Source organism: Euprymna scolopes, chromosome 3 (genome assembly GCF_053919585.1).
Source record: "Euprymna scolopes isolate OS-2025 chromosome 3, ASM5391958v1, whole genome shotgun sequence".
NCBI lineage: Eukaryota > Metazoa > Mollusca > Cephalopoda > Sepiida > Sepiolidae > Euprymna > Euprymna scolopes.
In genome coordinates this window covers 138,157,387-138,170,917 of record NC_136484.1, presented here as the reverse complement: position 1 = coordinate 138,170,917, position 13,531 = coordinate 138,157,387, and the positions used below count along the sequence as shown (strand labels likewise).

Below are 13,531 nucleotides of genomic sequence, written 5' to 3'. Positions count from 1 at the left end.
AATCAAATTTTCTGAAAACTGATATGTAAAAAAGATGTTCATGCTATTGTCTACAGAATAAAAATGCTCCCTTTCTTGCAGGATGTGCTTTTTCTTTTTTTTTTTGCATTAATTAAAATCCTAAAAACCCAAATCCTAACCAAAAATATTAAAAGAAAATAAAAAAACATGACAGGAAATATTCTTTTTAATATTTAGTAAATTAAAAAGTAAATTAAAAATTTTAAATATTCTTCAACAGAAATCATAGAAATGTCAAGTAGCAGGTTCTCCAACACCAGGCAGGTTTATTTTTAGCATATGATGGAAGATATTTACTTATGCATTTTCAAAAAAAAAAAAAAAATGAATACATTTCAATGTTCAAATTTCTTAGCTTAATCAATTTCAGGTGATTAATATTTAAAATTAATAAAAACTTGGTTTTCTGTCTTAGAAATTAAAAAAATCCAATATTGACATAAATTAAATAGTGCGTCTATATACTCGCCTCCCCACAAGCACAGATGTAAGGTCAGTTTTTAATGGAGAGGGATGAATCCAGCTCCCAAAATGGGGAGAAGGCATTCTAAATTGAGACAAAAATTAAAATGACATCAATTTAGAACGATTTCTCATTCACCGAGGAAGGGTAGAAACAATGAAGTGTAATATCAGAACAGATACTACACTTTGCCACAAGCCAAAAATACAAAGAAAGGACGAAAATATCTTTTTCTTAAAACAGGTTAAAAGAAATTTATTTTTGGAGAAGATAAAATTAAAAAAAAAAAAGGATGATAAAGGATTAATCATTATATTACTGTTTGCTCTTGTGTACTTATCGTTTTTGGTGGCACCATTTCATATAATTAACGGAATTTCATGGAAATAGTAGCTGTACCTACCCGGCGTTGCTCAGGGGTCTTTAATTTCACTTTTGTTTCAATTAATTATTATTTTTTTAATAGAAAGTCAATTTAATTATTACAGTATAGTTTGGTCATTAAATCTTTTGAACCAAATTCTTATAAAATTATAATTTTAAGGTAATGTTTTAATCTCTAAAATTATTGGATAAGAGCTTCCATAACGTTAATCTTTGATATATGGGAATTCGCTAAGAATTTTAAAGTCAGAAATGATTTTCTATTCAACAGCTTAAATGCTTCAAAATTTCTTTCAGATTTGGAAGGGTTACAAGACAATTGATTTTCCCCCCACTATTTACTAAAAAATTAAAATAACTGATTTGTTTAAAAAAGAAAAAAAAAAAAAAAAAAAAAAACGAAATGCATTCTGGTGGATTTAATTTCATAATTAAATTTTTTAATGAGATCTTTTAAAAATGTTCTTAATTTCAATAAATATTTGATTAATAGTAAAAAATAATGTGATGTGCATTTACCAAAGTTATGCATAGACGACTATATTACACACACACACACACACACACTAGATAGCTTTATAGAAACGTTTAAAAATGATAATTGCAAAATGCTGTCATTGTTAGAACTCGTTTTAGTCTATTCCCTAAATTGTTTTCTATGACAATAGACAATAACTGAATAAACAGATGGCAATTTGAACGCAATGCCTAAATAGTCTTACAGACATTCTTCTTACCTATTGTAATAAAGAAGAAAGAATCAAATTTTGATAATTTCTAAGTTCACAGGTGTCCAAATATGTTATTGACGTCGGGCATTATTAGTGCTAAACTATATATTGATGAGGCGCCATTTATCAAGACCAGGAGCCACTTGAGGGTAAGAATTAAATTGAAGCATCAGTTGGATGAGAAACATTACGAGAGGATTGTCAACGATCGGTGGAAAAATATTGTATTTAAATTATTTCTTGGCCTTCGGACCAAAATCACAGTGTAGTGTCTGTTCTGGTGTTCTGTTGCACTGTTTGCACCACTTCACCTTTTCTTTTCTCAGTCGGTGGAGGAAAAATCCTTCATGATTGGGACAATTTTAATTTTTGTTCCTCTCCAGAGTGCCCCTTTTTGGGGAGCTGGATTTTCCCCATATTAAAAACCGACCTTGTATCTAACTCTGCCCTCGTGGGGAGCCAAGTAAATAGGAACAATAACAGCAACAGATGCATATTTTTATGCAACATTTTTTATTTTATTCTTCTTGTAATGATCATTTTGGCTAAATTTTATTGTTTAAACATCAAAAACAGAACGCTTCACTTTTTTTTTTAATAGAAACAATGCGTAACATTATAAATGCATGAATGACGAATTTGTTTAACAAGTTGAAACTAATGACTAACCTCAACAAGATATGAGATAACCTGTCACTTACGAAATTACCTCCAATCTTATTTAGAAATATGTTAAGTTAAAAAGCCATACCTTTTAAAGGTCGTAATCCTGTTTCTTGGAATGGAAATTCATGTGACGAAGTCGTCAATCGTCTGTTGTTGTTGTTGTTAGTGGTGGTGGTGGTGTGTTCAAAGACGGAGTGTGTGTCCGTGTGTTCATCTCTTACGATGTCATAAGAATCTAATCTCGGAATTACAATCGAAATGTTTCCAAACAATCCACTTCTATATTTACTGGCCTCCCCACGAGGGCAGAGTTAGGCATAAAGCCGGTTTTTAATTTAGGGGAATACAGCTCCCGAAAAGGATGACTATGAATCGGGACAAAAATAATGAATTCAAGTCTCTAATTTGCCGCTCTATGAGGACAAGAGTTACACAAGATCGGTTTTTAATGTAGAGAAAATATTATCTACCCTCCCTTAACCCTAACACTAACCCTAAGTACAAGTGGTAATACACAAAAGAATAAAAAACAGACACATCCGAAATTGATTTTCAAGAAAATGGCTAAAATTTCAATTTTTATAATAATGGATACATCTCCTTAAATACACTATCTAGTCGGGAAGTGGATGATCATTTTATGTTGAATTTATATGGGAAACTGATCCCCTATTCTAAAAGAATTTTTGTTTTTCTTTCATTTATTTTTACCGTCAAGTTTTGATAAAGTTGTAGATAAACACCTGCTGCATCGACACCTCCCTCCAATTTTGAGAGCAATTACGTGGAAATAGTGAAGATCTTGAAAAATTTGGCAGAAAAAAAAAAGGGAAAACAAACAAACAAACAAAAATTAATTTAGAGTGGTGGATCGATTTCACATATAAATTTAACAGAAAATGATTCCCCAATTTTGCTCCATTCTAGCTTTTTAGAGAAGTTAAGAATAAAAAATTTTGCTATGGAAGTGTTCCAGTGGCAAAGCCTCCGCCCCCTTAAAAACAATTTTTTTTTTTAAACTCCTTGAAACCTACCACTAACCTTAAGTTTGAGTGACAAGCACCCCCTTAGTACAAAGCCTTTGATAAAACCATTTAATCGCCTAAAAAAGTGCTCCCCAAAATGTCTAGAATTTATTTTACATACAAAAAAAAGATTAACTGTCTTACAGCGGTATAATAACCCAAAAATGAGGGATCTTTTTATGTTAAATTTATAGACGAAACTGATTCCCCCACTCCAGTCTAAAATGGTACCTATTCTGAATAGGTACCCATAGATTTGCAGTTTTGACATAAGTACAAACTTTTAGAAGAAAGCCTAAGTACAGGGGTAATTGCCTATCGGGTTAGGATGAGTTTTTTTTTTTTAACATAATTATTTTTTAATCCCGAAATTCTCAACCACATTCCAGCAAAATGTTCATACATCTTGAAAAGCATGTTGGCTTGACTAACTAAATGTGACGTTAAGAAATGCAGATAATAAACCTTACAATCAGTAAACACATATGGAAAATTTTCTTGCCTTTGGTACAGTTATTTGTTTTTTTTCCAAGCTTTTTCCAGAGATTACTTTTTCGCCCTCCACAATCACAATCATGGATTTGTCTCATGTGACTCAACCAATCATTTAAAACTGAAGATATATTGTCTGCTCTGAATATTTAAATATTTGCCGATTTTGCAATATTTTATTATTATCTGTTTTGATACTAGACTTTATCTTTTCAGTCCTCGGTCAGTGCAGGAGAAATCCTAAAGTGAGGTAATTTTTATTTTTGTCCAAATCTAGAATTTCACTTTTTGAGGGACTTTCAACACATTGAAAACTGACCTTGTGTCTAACTTTGCCTTTGTGAGAGGCAAATATTTTTTTGTTTTTCACATATAGAAAAAAAAAAAACTTTAATTTTTTTAAGTTTACTTAAAAATAAATTTAAACTTGTAGTAGTAGCATAACAGACCTATTTTGTATATACACACAATCTCTTGTATGGAGTTGTAGTTCGGTTAGTGTAAACAGGCATATTCACACACAGTTGATAAGTACACTATTGACATGCATACTCGAAGTCTGATTTCCACCCATCTTGTTGTCAGAAAAAGGCAAATCAATTTCCAATTAGATTTTGTGACAAGATGTCCTATACTGTTTTGTCCTTTGTCAGAAACTGCCAGACGAGATGCAAATCTAGGATACCACATTCTGTTTTCAACAAAAGCCAGTCTGTAAAACAATTCTCTTTATATTTCTTACATACTCTTAATATTCTATTGCTAAAAATGACAATATGCTTCAAGAAGATTGATTGGGAAGCCATCAGAGAACACATCAGGTGTCCCTTGGACTAATATCTTTTCTATTCACACTGAACTGTGTACCAATCAGACAACTGAATGGGGCAAAGCAGGTATTGAAGCACATGTTCCCACACGGAAGTACTACAGCAAGCTCCACTCTCAAACACCTTCAATTTATGGCAACAGCCATTGTACAAAGGCAGCATGCATTCCACCAATTGCTCTGCCACAAGTCAAGTACAAATAGACAAAGTTTATAGAAGATAGAAATCATTTTATGAGTAAAATAGCTAGTCAAGAGAAGGCATACCAAAGTGATTGGGAAATTATATAGATTTGTAGAAAATAGGATCTCGTGATTTTTGGAAAATTTATAATAATATGGTGAATAATAGACTACCAACAATTCCCTCACTATCCAACAACCATGAGGTCGCTTGCGAGGCAACTGAGAAAGCCGACCTGCATGCTCAACGGTTTGCCTCCAATTCCACATTAAACCTCTCAAATCACTCCCTCCCAAACATTCCTTTGAGGACAGAAGCTAAAGTCATATATCTGAAAATTACCCATTCTTAAATCCGTGACATAAAAACCTAGATCGGCAGGTATCTCATCCTTGCCATAGTAATTAAGAAAGTTGAGCTAGCCCCTGTCCTCACCAAACTCTTATAACAAATAACTAACCAGGTTTTGCTTCCCTGAAAGCTGGAAAATTGCCTCAATTGTACAAGTATTCGAGAATCTTGGCAAAAAAACTAACCTGCTCAATTATCACCTCCATCAAGCACTAGTTCACCATCTTGTAAATGCTAAGCTTCTTTCTGACCAACAGTATGGATATGAGCCAGCCCATTCTACTTCAAATATTTTAACGGTCATCTGTGAATGCATATACTAAGCATTGATTAAGGCATGTAGCCCTTAATATATCCAAAGCATTTGACAATGTCTGGCATGAAGGGCTTCTCACGAAAATTAAATCCTATGGTATTTCTGCACAAATATTCAACATAATCAGATCCTTCATAGACAAAAGAAAACTCTAGGTTGTCCTCAATGACCGTATGTCTAAAGATTATATTAATGCAGGTGTGCCAAAAGCTTCGATCCTTGGACCTTTATTATTCCTGATATTCATAAATGACCTTCCAGATAAAATTGTGTCTGAGATAGGTATATTTATTAACACCACACTCTATAATAGACACGAGGGAAAAAAACTAGTGTATACATGTCCAAGTCAATGGCAGAAACCCTAGAAAATGACATTCATTCTGTAGTTGAACGGAGCTGTAAATAGCTGGTAACATTTAATACTACTATCCTTTTTCAACCAATGATTGTCATGACAAATAACAGCCTATCTAAGAGCACATATTTCAAACTCCTCAACCTCCTTCAGGTCAAGATCAGTGTAGTATCTGTTCTGATACTACACTTAGCCTTTTCTGTCCTCGATCATTGGAGAAATCCTTCTAGACTGAGGCAATTTTTGTTCTTTTTCCTCTCCAGAGTGCCCCTTTTTGGGGAGCTGAATTTTCTCCATATTAAAAACTGACCTTGTGTCTAACTCTGCACAAACAAGTAAATAGGAACATTCACAAGCACCATTAACTAGAATAAGTACATTGAGGACATTGCCAATGCTGCTGCAAAGAAGGTGGGTTCTCTCTAATGTGCTAGAAAATTACTCATACCAGAGAGCATCCAATATATTTACAAAGCCACAATTCACCTATGCATGGAGTATTGTTGCCACATCTGGGCTGGTGCATCCACTACTAGTCTTTCACTCTTAGACAGGGTCAAGAAAGAACAGAGTTTCAAATCTAATAGGTCCTGCACTGTAGGCCAAGCTCCAACCTCTGTTCCATTGCCGCATACATACCTATGCCTGTTTTCTAAAGTACTTACGCTCTAATGAACTCAACGATGAACATACATACACTCTGCTAGCTCAACAAGCAGTAAAATCCCACCCCTTCACTGTTGAGGTTCCGAGATGTCAGAAAGCCTTCTACTTAAATAGTTTCTTATCTTAGACAGCCAGACTTTGGAATTTCCTCCCTACTTCCTCCTTCACTGACTGTACTAATCTGCAGAAGTTTAAATGTAATGTAAACGGACATCTCGTTGCTCAATTCCTCACAGTCCCATGATCCCAAATAGTAGCCCCTTACATTCTAAGTGGCAGTATTCTTTGTTTGGAGTTAAAACATGCAAATAAAAATTATACTTTAATGGAGATTGATTGAGATTGTCGGACTGACTTCCTCATCTTTGTTGTTATTGTCACAACGTTTCGGCCGTTTTGCCCTCCGAAACGTTGTGACAATAACAACCAAGATGAGGAAGTCAGTCCGACAATCTCAATCAATGAAAACACCTCATCTAAAAAATACAGACAATTACTATTTAATGGAGATGTTGGTGTTTTTCAAGGAATATGGTGACCTTTTTCTTATTCAATTATATCTAGTCAGATACGGCCAATCACGGCTCACTCTATGAAATGGCTTTCATCATCCTGACATTCTTCCAAACCTATCCAGGTTGTTAACATGGTGGGTTTTTAACGTGGGGAAAATCCAGCTCACCTAAAAAGGGACACACTGGATTGGGATGAAAATAAAAATTCCCTCACTCTAGATGGATTTCTCTTCCACTGACAGAGGACAGAAAAGCATCAAAACAGATACTATACTTTGTTCCTAACCAAAAGGCCCACATTTATCTTTTATTTGTTTTAACCAATTTTCCACCAATTATTGTCAGCAACTTTTGTACATGCAACAAATATCAATAACTTAGCGAATTAGTTTTACTTAATTAAAAATGTGCAGGTTTTATAAAAGGTTTATTGAATTTATTTTGGAGAGAATTTATCAGATTTTTGCAAGAATCTAACCACTGCGCAGTAGTTAGATTACTTGCATCAGTGTTTAAGATGGGGTTAACATATCGATTTTTTTAAATATGTCGTTTCAATATAGCATACTTTTTAATTGTCATATCGAAAGTAGTAATATATCCAAACATTATGAAAATTCAACAAGTAGGAAGTTATTTTTAGTTAAAAGTAAAAACAGACGCACCCCCCCTTATTTCTTTTTTTTTTTTCAATTTTTTCAGCAGATTATTGTCGACCAGATTATCAAAAACAAAAAATAAAAAAAGCAATATTTACGGTAGATTTAACGCTTGAAAATCTCATTGCTCTTCACCCCCTCAAGAGAAACGTGTTTGAGCTCCACAAATCTGACATTCTCCAGTGGTTACAAGAGCTTTCGGAACTAGATAAGGCTATAACCAGGAGTTCTCCACAGAGAGCTTAGCAGACAGCTTTTTATATAAAACCAATATAAATAAAGCTTTATCAGAACTGGATGCCTCCTTACCTAGTCTTGATATTCTCGCTCCTGTGATGATGTCAACTCCATCTCCAGCTTTACCATCAGCACCACGGCCTGGGATTGAATTAGTTAAACCAAAAATAACACGTCTGACTTTTAATGGACTTGAAGCCAATAAATTTGCCCTCCATAACTTTTTAACGCGGTTTTAATTTTGTACAGCTGGACTGAGTACAGACAAGGAACGATTGATACGCCTCAAGGCTTATGTTGCGGGTTGGCCTTTCCATTTGATCGATCATCTATCAGAAAACGACCGAAACTACCATATGGTTGTCAACATACTGAAGGAGGAGTATTGGGATAGAGAAGGAGTTCGAGGAGAAATCTTTAAGAAAATATTAAATTTCACACCAAAAATTGGTAAGTCTTACCAGCACATAAAAGAATATCTTACCCAGGTTCATTATGAACTAGGGAAATTAGATATAGATTTTGGGTATGATTTTCTGGTTGAGGATTCTGGAAGTGGAGCTCTGGTGACACATATTTTGTTTGATAGGATCCCAGAGGAGATCAGGGCTGAACATATTAGGGGATCAAACAGTCCATATCCTAGCTTGAGTTACATACTTCAAAATAGCAAGGATGTTATAAGATTGCTAATCTGGGTTCGACCAACTTTGACTCCAGTTTACGAGTGAAAGGTAAAGTTCCTGCTTGGGCAAAGGACATGACAAAGAGATCTGCTTTGGAAAGTTTTTATGCAGATCTTAACATTGCGGACAATGTCCGTTATTGCAATTTTTATGCTAGGAATGGACATGACAGCCTCAATTGCAAGATTTATCCATTCTATAATGAGCACCTGATACGTTGTGAACAACTTGGGATACGTGAATTTTGTACAGTCGTGGGCCATGATGGTGAATCCTGTCCGGGTGTCAAGAGTGGATGTTCAGTCTGGACTCTCTGGGTCTCCCTGATGCAGAATCTATCTCAGATTATGATCAGATGGTAAATGAATTCATGGCCAACATTGAATACCAGGATGGTCATTACCTGGTGAAACTACCATGGTAGGAGGATAGATTGCGGCGTGTCCACTCTTAAGGTTCTGGACAGGGTGGTCCAGAATTTAGAGAGGAAAAACCTCTATCAGGAATATGTAAAGGTGTTTGAGGACTAGGAGGAAATAATCAAACCCTTAGAATGCCCACCTGAAAGATATAAGAACTATGTGTGGATTCCCTATAGATCAGTTTTCAAGAACGAGGATACCAGCACAACCAAAATCCAACTAGTGTTCAACTTTTCCTTCAAAACTAAAAACTTGTTTCCCCTCAATGATGCAGCCTACCCTGGGGTTAATTTAACGGAAGATATGCTAGATCTGACATAATGTTTCAGGACTAATAAGTATATCCTTCTGGCAGATATCAGGAAGGTATGTGATTCCGATAAATTTTTCTTTTTTCTTTTTTTCTTTTTTTTTTTAAAAGGGAGACCAGTTAAGGTGCTACAGGTATACTACATTTTATTCGGTTTTAGTGCTAGCCCATTCATCTTGAATTGCATTTTAAAATATTACGCTAGACAGTTTCCATCAGACAGTTGCTCTGAAATGCTGCAATCCCACTTTCATGTGGACAATTTAATCAAAACTAGCAATTCTCCAATGAATTAATCTATAAATATAAAAGCGAAAATGTATGTATGTATGTGTGTTCGCTTTTTCTGTGTGTCTACAAAAGGCTTCTTTCAGAGAAGCGGTCGGTCGGTTCACAACTTTTTAAAACTTTTTATATCACATATAAATCGTAATATCTCACAGTAAACAATGAAGCTCGCCTGTCTATTTAATTTGCTTGATTTCGGGAAGATAAATATTCAATATTTGTCGCTCGCCGCATGTCTTTTTCCTATAACATCTTGGGGGGAAAAAAAGCGTTCAGCAGTAAATGAAATCCCGCAGTCAAACTTGACCTCATTAACTCGTTAAAACGAGCACCTGCTAAATCCAAGTAATTAAATAAATTCAAACGTGTTTACCTAAGCATGTCGCGGTGGGGCAATGGTTAACGTCACACGTTTTTTTTTCACAACTTTGCCTCAACGGTTCGGGTTCGATCCTCATACTTACTTTTTTTTTTTTAACACCCCCCCTCCAAACACCCGGGCAACGCCGGGTACCCCTCGCTAGTAACCCTATATTCGCAAGCAGTGAATAAACTCCAGAGGGGAGGGTTTGAACTTCAATCCTGCAACTCAAATAATGCTAAACTACAGAAATTGATGAAGGAAAAGGGCACGTAAGTAAATCACAAAACCCCTTGAGAGAAAGTATTAGGTTATCAATATAATTCCAAAACTGATACCATCAGCATAACCCACTGTGAATGTGACCCTGGAAAAGAAACAAAGAGGCGCATACTGACTGAAGCCTCCAAAGTATTTGACCCTATTTCCCTGTGTCTACCGGTCACTATACAAGCTCAAATTCTCATCAGCGAGCTGTGGAACATGGGTATGAGATGGGATGAGATTATTCCAAAGGAATTACAGTCTCGATGGGCATCCCTTGCAAAAGAATTGTCAGAACTTAGTTCCATCAATTTTCAAAGACAAACTACCAATGAGGGTGTGGAGACTGACTTAATTCTGTTTTGTGATGCCTCTAAAGGGGCATATGGATTTGCGGCCTATGCTATTCAGAGGGGCCTTTCTTCTTTTATTTTTTCCAAGGTCAATGTAGTTCCACTTAAATCAAAAACTTTGCCTACACTGGAGCTATTAGCAGCCTTCCTGGCTATTAAATGCCTCCCGACATTATTGAAGTCATATTCTGGAGTGCCTTTCAGCAATGTGTTTGCTCCCGTGGATGCACAGCTACTTCTGTCTTGGTTATTAACCAAGGAAACTAAAAACAAAAAATATTTAAAAACAAAAATATTTAAATAAACCGATTAAAGGACATTTCTCAACTAGAAGCTGAATTAACATCTGAATTTAAAGTATCAATTCACTACAAATACGTGTCCACAGGACAGAATCCTGCTGATCTGATAACGAGGCTTATCCACTGCTAAACTGAAGACCAATTTAGAATTTTGGACTTCTGGACCATCTTGGGTAAAAGAAGAACCAACCACTTGGCCTGAGAATGCCTTGAACTCCTTAAGTCCTGCAAATAAAAGAATTGTGCCCTCAGTATATTGCACAGCGATGAGTAATCAGGAAGGACCTATTGTTCCATTTGAAGGGTACTTGGAGTGGTCAAAACTTGTGAACATTACAGCTTATGCGTTTAGGTTTATTAATAATTTAAAGAAGAAAGAAGTGGATCCTATTACCGTGGCTCAAACCCACCTAATAAGGGTAATGCAACAACAGTCTTTCTTGGAAGAATTAGAGTACTTGAGACCTTCTGGAAAGGCAGTACCCAAGAGGGTGGGCAAACTCTCTGGTGTGAAAACAAACACCCCCCCTCTATCAGCCTAGTATTCTTCATTGCCGCTTCAGATAACCCATACAGACCGCCTTACACTCCTACCTGGAGTTACCAAATTTAAATTTTGTGGTAAGTGAACTCACGCACACCACAAAACACCACATCGAGACCATAGGTGCTCCTGTTTTCTCACGCCCTCGCCACCTCCCTGCTGATAAACTTAAGGCAGTGAAGGCAGTATTCAACCGTATGCTGCAGCTAGGAATAATACACCCCTCGTACAGTCCATGGGCTTCCCCTTTGCATATGGTCTCGAAACGAGACGGAGATTGGTGTCCGACTGGGGACTACCAACGACTCAATGCCATGACGGTACCTGATCATTACCCAATCCCATAATATACAAAATTTTGCTTCCTCTCTACATGGTTGTAAGACCTTCTCCAAACTGGACATAGTTAAGGCTTACCATCAGATTCCAATGAATCCGGCCGACATACCGAAGACTGCGGTAACGACTCAATTCGGAACGTTTGAATTCTTAACTATGCCCTTTTATTTACGAAATGCGGCTAGCACATTTCAGCGCTTCATGGACGAAGTAGTGCGTAACTTGGACTTCATCTATAACTATATAGACGACATTCTCGTGGCAAGTGCCTCACCTGAGGAACATGTCACTCACCTCCACCTACTATTCGAATGGTTTCAGCGATATCAGGTGAGGATTAACCCTGGTAAATGTGTTTTCGGTACATCGTCACTAATTTTCCTGGGACACATTATCAGCACAGACGGTATATCTCCGTTACCGGTGTTATATAGTGCCAGGACCCCTAGGTTGGGAACAGTCGTAATTAGTAAGTTCCCCGCTGCAACAAAACCAAGTAGCCGTCTCTTATTGATCGTCTATGTTGTTTAGTTTTCTGGTTGTTATGGTAATGGCCAAGACGGTAGAGTTATTTCCCCCTTGACTGTGCATTTTTCTCTCTCGGGGTTCTTCAGCTGTCATTCGCTTGTCATAATAACGATTCCAACTGAAAGAAAATTAACATGCCCAGAAAGATCAGACGTAACTCAGCATACCAAATCAAGACGTAAGACACGCTGGCTTTTTATATAAAAATATTTTGTTTTGAAATTATTTTTTCTCGTTCTTGTACATCGAGATTTTTAATAGTTCAAAATTTAACAGTGGGGCTTACTGTCGTGTCAGTGATGGAGAGGGGGGTGGAAACGTTATGCTCTCGACAACGCACGTCTCCTATCGGCGTCTCTCTCTTCTCTACCTCGTCTCCTTCTGTTTCTCCTCTCTTCTGCTGGACTCCAAAAATCACCTCTTATTTTAGCATGTGTTTTTCACTTGGTTTTTTCCACTCCATGCTACCTGTCGATCACACCGCTATCGATAAGGGAGCACGCGTCTGCTGGTCACGTTTTGACAATCTTTCGCCGCATCTTGACCTAGAAACATCGTGACCGATTTCTCATCAACTGACCGACTATTGACTTTATTTATACACGTGAATGCATTCCTCATGCTAACTTCATATACATTCCAATCTTACAAGGAATGTCACGTTCCCTTGTTTTGTAAACAAAAAAAAATCGTCGTCCAATTTCTCTGTTTACGACGTAATTATTTTTTCGATTCGACTGGTGGACAATCGATTATTCGATGCCCATCTTTCCAATCTTTTATTATCTTTTTTTAAAGAAGTTTTTCTTTTCAGTTATGTATTGGATGGTTCCAGCCATCCATTACATAACACCGGAAAAGGTGAAGGCTCTAAAAGACCTTCAACCACCCACTTCACTTTGCCAACTAAGGCACTTCCTCGGTCTGTTAAACTATTACAGACACTTTATCCCACACTGCGCGGATCTCCTAGCTCCTCTTTCTGACCTGTTACATAATAGGAAGAAGAAAAATGAGCAAATCTCACTTAATGAGATCCAGCTTAAAGCTTTTAATGAAGTGAAAACAAAACTGGTGACAACATCTCTACTTGCACATCCTGTACCTGATGCCTAGTTTTCTCTGGTCGTTGACGCATCAGGCGCAGTTGTAGATGCAGTGTTGCAACAACAGCACCAACAACACTTACAACCTCTCGCATACTTTTCAAGACAGCTGAAACCGGCAGAACAACGTT

At 36.7% G+C, this 13,531-nt stretch overlaps 2 protein-coding genes across 3 annotated transcripts in view; one reads left to right on the top strand and one right to left on the bottom strand.

The window, feature by feature from the left end:
- The window catches only part of LOC145259211 (armadillo repeat-containing protein 1-like), a 65,381-nt gene that overhangs the window by 4,108 nt on the left and 47,742 nt on the right, over positions 1-13,531 (top strand). The window lies entirely within an intron of this gene.
- The window catches only part of LOC145259197 (mitochondrial fission regulator 1-like), a 75,634-nt gene that overhangs the window by 54,955 nt on the left and 7,148 nt on the right, over positions 1-13,531 (bottom strand). The window contains exon 1 of one of the 2 annotated variants that reach the window (XM_080117030.1): positions 2,351-2,767. The exons of the other annotated variant lie outside the window; for it this stretch is intronic. The gene's annotated coding sequence lies outside the window, so the exon portion shown is untranslated. Of the gene's footprint in view, positions 1-2,350; positions 2,768-13,531 lie in introns of those variants that run through there. 2 annotated transcript variants of the gene reach the window in all.